We start from the raw sequence: 14691 nt of genomic DNA on the forward strand, positions 1-14691 counted from the left end.
GGGGGGGGCAGGAAAAAAAGCCATGAAACCCTGGAAGTTTGCTAGAAGACAATACTTGGGCAGTCTCGCTTTCCCTGCACACTGCCTTACAGCTCGCACAGGGAAGGGATTATGCGGGCTCCTCCAAACAGAGTTTACTGTATTGCTCGCAATCCCTCGGCAGAGCTAATGTGGCCAGCCAGCTCCTGCTGCCTGCTCCTGCCTGCTGTGGGGGTCTGCACTGGGGTGGGAGGCACGGAGGGATGAAACCCCCTTCCCTCCGCTCTAATGTCGTCGCCTACCACCGCCTTTTTCCTGCCTCAGGCCCGCCAAGGGTTAATATTGTTGCAGCCAGGGTGGCACCTTACTTCGATCAAAGGTTTCCTCCTAAATCCTTCAACATTGTCACTCTAAGTGGTCTGCATCTCTTCCCCTGCCCTGTTCGGTGGGAAAGTTTCATGAAGCAGATCTGCCTAATATGACCTTAAATTAAGGGGAGGAAAAAAGCAGGAGACCCCACTTGGAAAAATCGGGAGGGGAATTTCAGCATTAGGGCCACGAACCCAGGGGCCTGGGGGATGTGGATGAGGGGGGGCTTCGAGTCCTGACTGTTTTAGCAGACGCAGCAGCATTTTCAAGCGAGGCCAGGCAGCTGGCTCAGAACATGAACACGAGGGGCTATCGATTTCAAGACAGCCATTTTTAAGTGCAGCCTTCCGTAGGGCTGGGAATGAGTCAGGGAAAGGCCTGCGGTGGCTGCCAGGAGGGCTGCTCGCTGCAGGGAGGTCTTGCCTGTAACAGTGGCATCAGCCGATGCCCAACCTGCGGGAATCGGCACAGGTTGTGTGTCAGCTTTCACACCTCCTGCCTCCAGCAAACGTAAAGAAGCTGCTTCTGCTGCTCTGAATGGGACTGAGGGTCACTTCAGCCCCGATGGCTACCCCCAAATTGAGAAGACAGACAAGTTAATGCTCTCATTTCAGGGCTGAGGAGCACCTTTCCTCAATTTGGAGGACACCCATCCTGTAACTCCATTTTTAAAGCAGGAGACCACCTGGTACGAGTACATCAGAACATCTTACTTCCCTCCAGGCTACAGGCACGGACCTCTGTGAATCCAGCTGCAAGGACACGGCTTTAGGCTACACCAGGCTTTAAGGAAGGTCTGGTGAGCTGAGCTGCCAGACCTCGGCTTTCACTGGATGAAAGCAAGAGCAGGGTCTGGACCCAGATCGTATCCCCCATAAGAAAACATGTACAAATGCAAGCAAGCAGCAGCGATACCCAAAAACCACACGGGCTGGCCAGCACAGCCCAGAGATAATCCAGCTTCAGCAGCAAGACTTGATCCCAGCTATGGAGCTTTCATCCAAGGAGAGGCTTGGAGGCCAGGACAGGAGCAGCCCAACTCCAGGATCTCAAAAGCCTTCGGGGGTTACCTGTGGGTCCTAGTGGCCTCCACAAGCAGCAGCTGCTCTGTCTCCTGCCCTCCCTCGCTGTCAAACGGGGAGAAAGCAAAGCCCAGGGTACACCATCAGCACAGACCCGAGCTGGTCGTGCTCCAACAGCATCACGGTCACAGTTCCTCAGACCAGTTCCTCCTGCTGACTAACCTCACGAGCACACTGACTCACAGCTGCCTTAGCCGGGGAGGGAAAACTGGATTTTGCTGCTCTGGGAGCCAGGTTGCTCCCACCTTGGAAAGGAAAAGGATTCAGGGAAGCAATAGGGCAGGGGAGCCGGGGCAGAGCTGAACTTGCAGTTTGCTCTTTTTGACATCTCAGATGCAGGCGACAGCTCTGGCAGAAGCAATGCGGGCAGTGAGGCCACCCCTGTTTGGATGACCCCCTCCACCACTTGGCAACAGCCTCAAATACAGAGAGCAGAAGCAGCTCTCAGCAGAGTTCAAAACACCACCTCCATCCCTCCAGCGCTACAGATTACTCCCCAAACACTGCGTGGCCTCGACAGTCTCACTGCTTATTACTATAAACCGAATTCTGGATGGTTACATTTGTCCAATTTAAGTGAATAACCCTAATGCAACAACAACAAAAAAAAATCACCTAATCACCTCTGCCACTCAAATTGGGTTATTGAAAAGCCTCGACTTAATGGGTCAGGGATCACCAGGACACACAGAACTACTTGCAGAAAGGAGTATGATTTTGATTTGTACATCCCCGCTGTGTGACGGGGCAGCACCTGGTGCATGGCAGGGGCTCCCGGGATGGCAGCGATACAGAACGACATCTAGCACGTCTGTAAAAATTGCAAGCTGCTGACAGACGCTGCGGGAACGAAGCGAGGGCCAAAACACGTCCAGTGAATCATCTGCTACGAATTGGTTCAACCAGTTTGAAGTCCCACACCCAAAAGCAAAGACAACCCGGGACTGTGTAATCCCAGGCAAAGGAGTGGGGGAGAAAGGGAGAGAAACGTGCCGGGCAGGAGGGACGGCTCTCCGATGTGGCCCTGGGGATGAGCTCGGAAAGGCGGCGAGTCCCAGCTTGCTCCCTCCTGCCAGAAACTCTTATTCCTGCCTCCCCTCCCACGCCCTGTGCTCCTGCTGTGACCTTTCTCCCGGCACGGCTGCTGTGCAGCCGCTCCCTCCAGGCAGGAGCTGGCACCTGGAGATCAAACGGGAGCCTAGAAAACAGGTCACTGTGGGGAGTGGAGGTGCAGGGGATGAAGTGAATGAGACTGGGGAAGGAGAAGGGCTCCAAGGACACGGGACTTGCTGAATTAAAGTGTCCTCAGAAGGGATGGAAGAAAACCTGACCTTTCACAGTCCATGGGCTGCTCCTGGTGGGTAGCGAATCCGCTTGGCTCCGACTAACTTCATTTCATGCCTCGACCTGAGCCAGGGTCAGTGCTCTCCAAAGGTGAGGATAAAAAAAAAAAAATTTAAAAAGAAAGAATACCCCTGTCCAGTTAATCCCAGCCTAGCCAGCGCCTTCCTGGCCCTGCTCGCCAGGTTCAGAGCGTGCACGGTGGCTCCAGCCTGCCTTGCACCCATGCCCAGGCAAACCCAGCTTCACACGTTACGGCTGGGCGCTGAAACGCACCCCGGCTGGCTGGTAAGTTCTCAGTGGGACAGTGGCATGAAGGAAAACCTGCAACCTCAGAAGCACTTAACACACTGAGCCTGTTTTCTTGTGCTGCTCTAAATGCTAAAGGCCTTCAACTGAGAGGCATCAAGATTTAAGCTTAAATTAAGGTTTAAGATGAACAGCAGGAACAAACCTATTTAATGCGACTCCTTTCTCTCCAGCAGACTTGCAATCCGTACCAGGTGAGCAGAACCGACAACTTCTGGTTACAGTGTCTGTTCTGCAGGAATTAATCTAAACTTTTTCCCATCAGCTTCAGTAAAACAGGCAATTTGGCCCTGTTGTTCCAGAATGCCCTGTGCCATCTGAAGATAACTCTTTATACAGGGAAAAGATGCCCTACCGAAAAGGGTTAAAATAAATTAAGCTGTTTTAATAAGTTTAATAAGTTAAGCTGTTTTAAATAAATAGCTTCATGTTTATATATAATCTATCACCCAGAGTAACCATAGGAAAAGCACATTTTAAATGTGGTTTTTGACTGTGGTTAACCCTGGAATTAGGGACTTTATCTTTTCTTGATTATTGCACCCATCTTTTTGCAGTACAGCTATCCCTGAAGCCGAGCTCAACTCTGCCGCTTTAGAACAGCTCCTAACGCGATGCCTCCCCCTACACAGCCAAGTCTACAAAGAGGTTAACGTGCGCCTTCTGCATAAAACAGGTCCTGCAACGTACATCGGCCAAAGTTAATACCCGCCACGCAACGAGAATAAAGTTAGAAACGTATTTTGTAAAACATTGCTTCCTTGTTAACCCAAGGGAGAAAAACCAGGCGCTTACTGATGGTTTACTATCTCACGCAACCCTGAGAAGCATAATAATTTACCAACATATAAATGGAGGGCTTAGTGGCAGCTGCACCACATAAACAGGCACTGGGGTGCTCTGAAGTTTCTGTCAGTATATGGTATATAAAGCTGGGTGGATAACTGATTTCTCGGTTCACTGGCAATCCTGAAAAAAGTTTCAAGGAAAAAAAAAAAAATCATTTGGGGTCGACTGAAACAAATGTTTCACTTTGACTCTTCAGCCCTTTACAAAAGTTAGCGCCGAAGATCATTCAAAATGAAAAGTTGCCTCAAAGAGAAAAATCTCAGTGCCTTTCATTTGGAAAGTGCTGAAACAAAACAGTTTTTTTTTCTTTTCTCTCCAGAAAGAAAAAGTTTGGCAAATCAGAACAACTCATAAAATGTTTTCATTTTGCCAAAATTTGCTTTTTTTGCTCAAGATTTTACCCAGCTCCAGCACAACCAATTTACATGTATAATAACTTAAACAGAGACATTAGTAATCCTGATGAAATACAGGCTTTAAAAAAAAAGTCTCAGCCACTGCACAAATGTCCCAAAACTGAAACCCAGAAGCAGAAAGTAAGCTAAAAACCACTAAGCTTTTCTTGGCTCGGCATGAGAATCTTATTAAGTCTCTGAATCGTATAGCCACAGATTTGGGACGTTGTAAAAATTAAATTAGTCTTAGTTCTTATTAGCAAGGCAAGAAAGGAACCAGGAGATTATGATACAGCAACTGCTATTGTGAGCCAATTTTTCAGCGTGTTTCTGCTTTTCTCCTGTAAACCAACAATTAGCAGGCATTCTCACTGCTCTCATAAAGGCGGTGTTATTTTTAATCTCGGAATGCAGGTTTCTGACTTTCAACTCAGACTAATGCAATTCAAGGATTTAATGCCATGCCACAGTGAGATTCTCATTTCGTTTCCCGATTTGTTTCATGTGAAGTCTCTGCTTATTTGTGCTCTGTAGTTGCACCTACCTATGTAGCAGGCATATGGAGAGACCCAGGGCAGCGAGGAGTTAAACCCTTGGGATACAGAAGAAAAGGCATCCATCCATACGCCCTTCCAGAAAGCTGGATGGCCTCACCCCCCTCCTCTTTTGCCTTTTGCTGGGAGTTTAACACAGACTGCTTGATGGCTCTGATGCCTCGAATGGGGACACAGGCTGGCCGGCTGGGAAAGGAGCGGTGCCCTTCACATGTGCCCAGAGATAATAGATGGGATTTATCTACATTTATCCACGTTTTCATTCAGAATACGATTGTTTCACGTGCCAGGGAAGAACTGGGAGCGAGGCGATGCGTTTTTCTAGCTGCTGTATTTTTAAAATTAAGCCGGGCTTTAGCACAGCCTGCCTTCATAATTCACAGCTTCCAGACATCCCACCACATGAGACACCTCTGTACTGGACCCTGGCACCAACCTAAATAGCATCCGGTACCTCACAGAATAATCCCAGCTGCACCAAATGTCACATATATCCATCTCTATGTATCTATCGTTATGTGTGTATAACCATATAGAACTATATATGATCATTATATAAAATCAGCTCCTAACAGCAAACTCTAGACAGGGAAAATGGTCTGGGCAGCATAAATTATACAAACAAAAGCAAATGAAAAATCCCTATTCAGACACTTAAGTTGAAGTGTTTTGCTAGAGAAGCCAGTCTTGAATTTATCAGCCTCTTCTCTGACCAACTCCAAAGAAGCAGGAAACAATCACGCTGCAACTGTAGCATCTCTCTTGACTCTAGCATTTGAGCCAACTCACCTTGCAGGAAAAGGGCACCTGTAATGCGTGAGCTGCACTTCTGCGGCTACAACAGCAATTGCAGGAGAGTTTTTTCCTCCCTCTCCCCAGTTAATTACAATTTCCCAGGTATGGGTTTGTTTTGCAAGAGAAGAGCAAGGCCTACCTCTGTCTTGTTTTCCTCTTTTCCAGTGGCAGCTCTATTTTTGGGGAACCTACAGCAGCAGCGGGGTCTGCGGTGCTCCGTCAGGCGGGAGAGCAAAGCACGCCGCATTGAAAGTAGAGCATGAACTCCCTTGTGATCCTGCCAGTGTTCCCTTGTCCGCCTCTACCTGTTTGGGTTGCTGAGAAGAAACTAGAGCCTATTATCAGGCCTGCTTCTTTGTCAGGTGTTTCTTTGATGTAAATTCAACCATGATCAAATGTGCTGATCGCAGCAAACAGCCAAGGAGTAACAAACATGCAAACTGCACAGTGACCTGCAGAGATTAGAGCAGCCGAGGCTGTAGACAAATCGGGAAGATTAAACACAAATGAGCTAAGAAGTCTTGGGAGAAGTACCCAGGGAGACAAAAATAAGCAACGCAGACAGAAAATAAGAGAACAAGGCAGACCAAAGATTGAACAGACCCTATTAGTACATAAATCAAAGTCTTCTCCCACCTCCCAACACTTTAGCTTTACCCTAATGCTTCTGCTCCAAGGAAGTCAGCGCTAGGCTCGCTGCAGGGAAGCAGGCTGAGAGAAACCCTTAGTGCATCTTTGCTGTATTCTGCCTGTCACACCATTGTCACTGCAGAACCACCTCAGCCCTCACAGAGGAAAAAACAGGCTCCCCCCCCCTTTTTTTTGTTGTTGTCCTTTTTTCTTTCTTTTTTAAAGACTTCTGGAGAGCTGCTGACAGGAGTTCCTTGCAATCAGAACCACCCTGCTAATCTCAGTGCAGAGACCACCTTCACTTACAACCCTGCAAATTCAAGGAGCTAATGGCACTATTGATACCCATCTTCCAGCAGTGTAACTTTCCCAAGCGCAGAGGACCAGGAAGCTTGCAAGGCCAGAATATCACATGCACGTATATAAAGTGATGCAATCCCATGGCTGTACAGCTTCCCCTCTCACTTTACACTGGGGATGCATGTGTTAAGGTACAGTCTAGAGTTCCTCACATGCCTCGTGCTGTTCGAGCACACCGCAAATATGCCCCTGCCTGCAGCACAACAGCATCTTGAAAGGTTTATTGAAAATTTGGAGAGTAGGCCTATTCTTTTGAAGGTGGAAATATTTAATTTGGGGCAGCATAGTATAGCATTGCATTACTTCATTTTTCATCTATTGCCAGTAGTGATGTCATCACCCCGCAAGCTCTCAGATTTGAGGACCATTACTGCTTTAGGGACCACTTAGCAGTATGCCAGGTGGCAGAAGGGTATTAGACACCCAAATTCACGGAGAAAACAACAGAGCACCTGAGAAAGAAGTACTTTTTCCACTAACCAACCTTTCTGCAGCTAAATGGGATCTGCTGCCTTAGTAGGGGCATATTTATCTTTCAAATCCCATAGTTGTAGACAGCACTTCCTGTATCCCTCAAAAAATGAACTTCTCTAACAGCAACACTGAGAAACCTGTAAAATTCCTCCTGTAAACATGCTAAAATCCCCCTTGCCGCTGCATACCACGACTCTTTCCACCGTCACTTGTAAACCAGGGCAGTGACATTGTGTTTACACTTGCAAAACCAGAATGAATTTTCAACCCTGCTGATCAGAAGCGGCAAAATAAGATCAAGATGTCAGCGAGGCAGATTTCTGCACACAAGACCTATTATTTGCTAATGAGATTTCAGCTGCGATCTTCCCCACTCACGTCCCTGAGATCAAAACACACTTCAGAGATCAGAATGCTCAGAAACAGGTTGACAGCAAGTCCTGAACTATCTCCCCTAATGCTGCAGTGCCATTAGGCTGGCCTGGGCAGTGCTAAACCTCACCGGTGCTAGTGAGGGTCTAGTCTAAGTGTGCATCAGTCCAACCCTGGTCTGACTATTTTTCTCCTGGGGGTTCAGTATATTTTCCTGCACATTTAAATGACACAGTGCAACCCAACATGCAACACACCAGCTTAGCAGAGCCACAATCCACATGCGGTTTACAGAAAAAACTGCAAGGGGATCATTTTTGGAAAGCAAAGGCAAATGCCATCTTTCTCACCAGGACTGAGGTAAGGTCTGCAGAAATCGCTCGTAGCTTCAGGTATTCACTATCCCTATCCCTACATGCAGGACCCCCAGCTGCTACGCAGCACTGCCCATGCAGGCCAAGGGGGCAGCCTGAGGGGCTTACCCCTTCCATCTTGTTTTCTTAAAACCTGCTCAACTCAGAGGTTTAACCCGAGCAGGGCTCAACTGGAAAATCCAGATCTCCTTTCTACATCCACTCCCAATCTCAGGGGAAGGTGGCTTTCACAAAGAGAAGCGAATTCAAGCACGCATACTGCAACATTTCAGTAGTTTCCTGAGACAGGCTAACCTCCAAAGCACCAACATGGTCCTCCAGTACACTGCATGAATGAAACACTGGAAGTAGGAGCCTGTGCCAGCTGCAATGGTCCTACAAGCTGGAAAGGACAAAACTCCCTACCTCTTTGGTCCTGGACTGGGGGAGAATTGGCTCAGGCTGCCTCCTGAATGAAAGGGCAGCTTTCCTAATGACTGAGCTCACGCTGCCAGCCTGCTAAGGAGCTGCATTGATTTGAAACCTAAAGGACAGCTGTTTGTTCCTCCCTTTCCACCCTGCTTCCTCCTCCCTGGCCAAAGGAGGAGGAAAGCTGCCAGAACAGACTTCATCTAGGTGGACAAGGAGAGAGAGAAAGAGAGGGGATACCCCCCAAAAAATGCAAAAGGAAGGAAAAACATACCCTTAAGAGCACAAAGCAGTCATACAACTGCTCATTTTGCCATTGTCAGAGGGAGGCAGCTCAGTCCAAGAGAAAGTGGAGTAACCTGCAATAGTCCTAACAGCTGCAAAACACCCGTCGCCAGCTGCACGTTGATTCTTAACTCGCTTCAGCATTAACTAAGTGACAAAAGGCTTTAGTGCTCCTAATGAAAACACAGTCCCTGCACTCAGCAAATAACAGCCATGAAAAAAACTTTTTGGTAGTAGAATTCATGTGCAAACAGGTTTCAGGTCCAAGTTGCTGAGATGGGGACAAAATGTTTGATGAGATTTGGAGCTGGAGGGGGAGAGGAAAGGGGGGGTTTGAAGGTGTGTGTGTGTGGGGGGCACTCCATGTCTGCTTTCGATTTATTTCCAAAACAGCCACACTTTTGTATTTATGCTAAGGCTCCCTGCAGTTTAAAAGCCAAAATGTGATCAGAAAAGGCCTTATGTATCCTGAGCCAGCCTTTGCATTTTTGGAAGAGCCTGTTAGATATTTCCACTCCGCTCTGAACTCCTGTGGAAGCTGCTCCCTGACTCTTCTCCAAGGCTGCTGTGAGGAGCTGAAGGGCCTTAGGAAGAGATCCAGCAAAACTTGTTGCCTCATCTTCTGTAAACTCCTTGGACTGGTGAGCATAAAGGAGTAAGAAAATCAGTACAAGTACTCATGGAGTGTCTGCACACAGCTGCCAGCATTCACTTGTTCTTTCCAGGCAGTCTCCTCACACCCTTCTTTTTCCCCAACTGAAAAAGACCTGAAAAACCAGCTCCAACCACAGCAAAAATTACAATTCAGTGAATATCACAGCTCTGCAGACCTGAGTGACAGCCTGATAGGACACTAGAATAGACACTAGACAGAGCCAGTTCTGCCATGACCACACGTGTCTTCTGCACATGCCACCGTACATCAACCTGCTCCTCTGACCATATAGCTGTCCACTGACTTCGGAAAAGCATGCTGGGATAAATGTGTGTGACAGGAGCAGCAGGACTGCCCTCCTTTTCTCTGTGTCACTGTGGCCAAGACTTGTTGCTATCCCAAGCAATAGGGCAGATCCTGAATAGCATGTTCTTTTGGATATTTATACGAACAGGCTGCACTGCTGTAACAATGCCACCAAAAGTGGTTGGGGTGGGATAGGAGGGCTTGTTCTCCCCAAGATACAACATACAAGTCCAAAAGGCTTATCCCTCTGCAGAGCCAGGCCAGCTCTGACACAGTATGGCTCATTAGGACAGAGCTGAACACCGCAGTGGTCTTCAGGGTTTGCACTGCAGCAAGGTTTGTGGTGCTTTCTGTATTATGGCGCAAGGCCACAACTACCTGAGGTATGCTGGACACCTCCTTTTCCTATAAGGCATCCTCCTGAGCAGCTGGAGGCCAGTCAACAGATTAAGGTCTGATCCAAAGAACTTGCTTTTCTCCCCTTGTGTAATGCCTTCTGAAGACCAGCTCAGGCGAGACAACACTTCCTGCCATTTATGAGAGATTAAGGCCATCTTGAAAACCACACCTGACTTCAGTAAGCTGCCCTCACTGCAGTTCTTTGCTGTCTGAGGGAAACAAACACCAAGTGTTTTATCACTTAAAGATTTAAAAACAATTGAGACACATTTCATTGGAAAAGCAGAGACAAAGACACAGACAAGGCTGATGAGCTGAAACTGCCCCTCTGCTTCCCCTTCCCTCCCCATTCAATAACTTCATTGCTTTAAATATGGGAGGCGAGGCTCACACAATGACAACAATCCTGGTAGGAAACCTACTTGTATTCTGAGGGGATTTGCTTGCTAGACCTGGTGTCAACTATGCAAACGCTTGCAGTGTGGGACTGCACATGCACGTGTATTAATAAAGCCCCGATGGTCCAGCCCTAACAAGTAAGGACCAGTCACAACAGCTGAACTGCCAGCATTAGCACAGGTGTAGCAGGTCAGCAGCAAATGCCACCTTGGTCACACAAACAGGACACAGGTAGAAGCCCAGCAGAGTACCTTAGGGCATATAGCCTGAGAGGGTCAGCTTCATTTTGATGCCTCGGTTCAGTTTATTGCACCCATGCATGCGTGGGTACATATTCTAAACATACAAAACTATGCCAAAAGGATCATTAAGCACATGGAAAACCATGCTAAAAGGGATCATTAAGTCTGCTTAGGCAAATATTCAGAAATATCTATACCACCTGAATTTGACTCTCCTTTGAATTAGTCTTTAGAGTCTCATTATTTTGTTTTCCACAGGACCACAGTCTCTTTTAGTTCAATGAGAAGCATTTTTTTACCCCTTCACATTCTACATGTAGTCCCAAGCCTTATTTAAGGCACACAGTCCAATTCCTATATTAGGAACCTCTGCAGGTATGTGCCCTAACGTTAGGTGAGTACAGTCCTGACAAAATCAGTGGATCTCCAGAGGAAGATTCAGAGCCCCTAAACTAGGAACATACTTCTCTTTGGTGACCATATAGTGAATCCAGACATAAGACAGTGAGCGTTCCCCTATGCCTTTGAGATCTCTGTGACACCTATATCAGATGAGTCCTTCTCAGATGTCACTGACAAACTACAAAGAGGAGCATGGCATTTCAAACAGTTGACCTTTGCAACTGTGCTGTAATGCAGGGACAACAATGTATATTACAGATTTAAGAACAGGTTGACAAGATGAAAACAAAAGCTCCAGCAGTTTTGGGTGCTTAGCACATGCACCTGACCCCTGGTGTCGCAGAGCCCTGACTGTGTATCAAACCACCAAAGCTTCTAACTGCTTAAGCTATGTCCCAGAGTAATTAGCACTTCTGTACATCCCAATCAGGCAACTCACGTTGGGCACCAAATGACAGAAATGCACAAGTGACCTGCTGAAAAAAAGCTGGTTCTGGCCAGCTGCTTGAAGCCAGGAGAGCATCACACTCCACTGTGCCTTCTCCGGAGTTTCCACATAAGACCATCCTTTCTCTTTAGCTATATGAAGCAGGGGCCCTGCAGAGAAGAGTTTCATTGCACTAGAATAAATCTGCACAGGGCATGAGGCAAGGATCAGGTGAAGACAGGATGATATGTAAGTAATGACTGTCACATTGCAGATGCATGACAGGACTGAAGCTGCAGTTCCAAATCACAGCAGTGGAGCTTAGCTTTTGAGGATTTGATTTTATACCTACAGTCTGGGTTTATAATGTACCTCCTTATTTAAAAATAGTTTTTAAAATAGGTCTTCTAACATCTGGACTTGTACCAATGCTAAAGCATGCACCAGCAGCTGCATTTAAACCCTTATGTCTGCAGTCCAGCTCTCTACCAAAAATAATTGATAGCAACGCGGCTGTTGTGACGCATGCAACTTACACTCACCCGATGGGTTTGACACATTTTTCTCTGCAGTACAGTAACACAGAGACTTGGGTCTCTCAGGCTCAGTTCCAGATTTTGGAGAAACACAGCCAGTGGGCACAGTGTGTGCACTTGTAATCCATCCCAGGCTTCTCTCCTCTCCAAATGCCCCTGCTCCTCATGCTTGTATCCCACTTTCTCCACCACCTGCTCTTCCTATAGCTATCCCAGCTGCCTATACTCCAAGTCCTGCTTCACCTTATTATTTCTCCTACTCAGAGCTTCTCCTGAGCTCTTGCTTTGTATTTTCTTCCAGCTCCTCCTCACTGTTTTTAGCCCTCTGAATTTGAATGTGTTTGCTTCTCCCCATCTCCTTTCATGCTCCAGGTTCACCTAAGGGAGCAGACCAGGCTGCCTGCTGCCTTTAGTGGCTGTGCTCTTCAGCACAGAGGCCAGATTATGAAAAACTTCTCTGCTTTGGTAGCAGACACTCCTAGCAGGTGCTATGCAATTATTAGATGCCATATGCTTTTATAAATTATATTCAAGTGTATTTTGCAACTATCCTGTATTTTCAGACTGCTCTGAAATTTAAAAGCTAATTATGCAGAGCTGAGAACTGGCACAAAAGAGTTGCACCTAGATGTAAGCGGTTGTGCCAATGCTGATTGATCCATCTTACATGCACTGAGCTAAGTCTCCCTCACATCCTGTAAAGACTACTAGGTCTTTGGACTGAATATCTATCTAAAGGCTAGATATTCAGCCCAAGTGCAGCGGTCCTACAGTCCAACAACAGAACTTTCCACATGCCAATTTCATTACCAGGTAAAATTCTGTACAACAATCCAATGTGATGAAGGGTTAACTTCAGTACATGCTAAATTGCATTTGAGGGCATCTACGTACATTATTTGTAAGCTTTATTTTTGGCATCTCAAAATGAATCTGTCAAGCTAATGATATTCTGAGAGGGTCTTAACATTTCGAGTGCTGTGGGAAGTACAGCACTGCTAACACCTGCAGCAGGTGGTAACGCTCCCGGTAAGTCAGCGCTGAACCACTGAGCATCAGAGTGCAGTCTTTCGGATAATACAAGCAGAGTCCAGCTCTTCTTAGCAGTCATTCAGGGGCCTGCAGCTCGCTTCACAGTGGGAGTTTTGGACTTTGCTTCATGGCCATGTTCCAACTCAGGCAATTGCATCTGAACCGAGTGTCCTCTGCTGCTTCTGTTGGATGGGCACATAAGCACCTCACTATTAAATGACACTAGTTCTCAAGTGAATGTGATACACACTGACATGTCTGATGACAATGCACAGCAACACATATGTGCAGAAAGTACCAATTACCATTCTGCTCATAAACCTACTGGCAAGATTAAACTAGATAAGGCATGCCGTGTCAATGGGAACAGCATGTAAGGACAACCCCGATGCAGCCGGATCTGCTAGACAAAACTTTCTGCATAAGAACAAAGCTGCCTGTACAAGACAGGAGGAGAGAGGTAGAGGAGCCTGTCTGTCCATCCCACAATCAACAAGAAAGAAGGTGGCTTAAGCTAGGAGGCAAAAAGCAATGCTATGTTTTAAAGGCAAGCAGCATCCACCTCAAGTGGCTGAATTCAAATAGAAGACTTATGTCTTTCAGCAACGTGAAGGTCTGTGGGATGCAATTTTTTTTTTTTTTCCTTCTTTTTTTGGGCAGAAAGAACACAAAAACCCCCATAAACACACTCTAGGTAGTACCAGGTTTCACAAAGTTTCAGATTGGTACATCAGTCACAATAGAAATCTCCTTTTCCCCCTGCCATTTCTTCCCCCTCCCCCATCTATGGTGGGCCACCAGTACTGCACTTGGAGACTGGAAGACAAATGGGCAGCTGCCTCTAGAGGCAATTGTGAGGAGACTAAAGATCAACTTGCAGCTGGCACTTCCACCCCCACCTCTCCTTAATACTTCAGTCCACTTGCTGCCAGACAAGGATCATGAGTCAGCTCCTAAACATATTCTCCTTGAAACAATAGCTATAGCTCTCTGCTGCAGCTATACCACTACTCTGGCTCCAAGGGACACGCCACAGTTATGAAAACAAAAGGACCGATTTTAACCTACAGCAGCCCAACACCAGAACTGAATGATATAATAAGCATGCACTAAAGAATACTATGCTAAACCTGTGAGATTAGCAAAGCTAATTTTGACATGTAACAGGCATGAAGTCAGTACTGTAATGAAAATCTGCAGCAGAAGCAAACAGAAGTGTTTTGGGGGCTACAGGGAAAGCAGATGGCTTTTGCATAAACCTTTTCAGCTACAACAGGGTGCAGTTTGATACCACAGCATTGTACGCTACAGTACTAATTAGAGGGCAAAGGAGCCAATTTAGCCTTTACAAATTAACTTTATCACAACCGTAGGAGCTGCTCTCTCAATTCTGAGTAGCCACCACTCACTGAAACTCCTGTGTTCACAAAGGTGGAACTCCAGCACTCACCTCTTGAGGACATTTCAAAGAAGGAAAAAGCTTCTTTTTGCAAGTACAATGTTTCCGCTTACCAGCTAATGACATCAAACTCAAACCTTAACTTTTTTGACCCAAGTTCTATCAGACGATAAAGAATTCAAGAGGTAAGAAAATGCATTGGAGATTTCTCAGAACCAGATGTTAAGTGATGAACTGGTGGTGACTACGGAGCACTTAAAGAGCTGTGCACATAGTGAAGGTTAGACATGGGAGAGTGTACGCCCATGCAAAGCACCC

This window comes from Aptenodytes forsteri, unplaced genomic scaffold, assembly GCF_000699145.1.
Source record: "Aptenodytes forsteri isolate BGI_AS27 unplaced genomic scaffold, ASM69914v1 Scaffold346, whole genome shotgun sequence".
NCBI lineage: Eukaryota > Metazoa > Chordata > Aves > Sphenisciformes > Spheniscidae > Aptenodytes > Aptenodytes forsteri.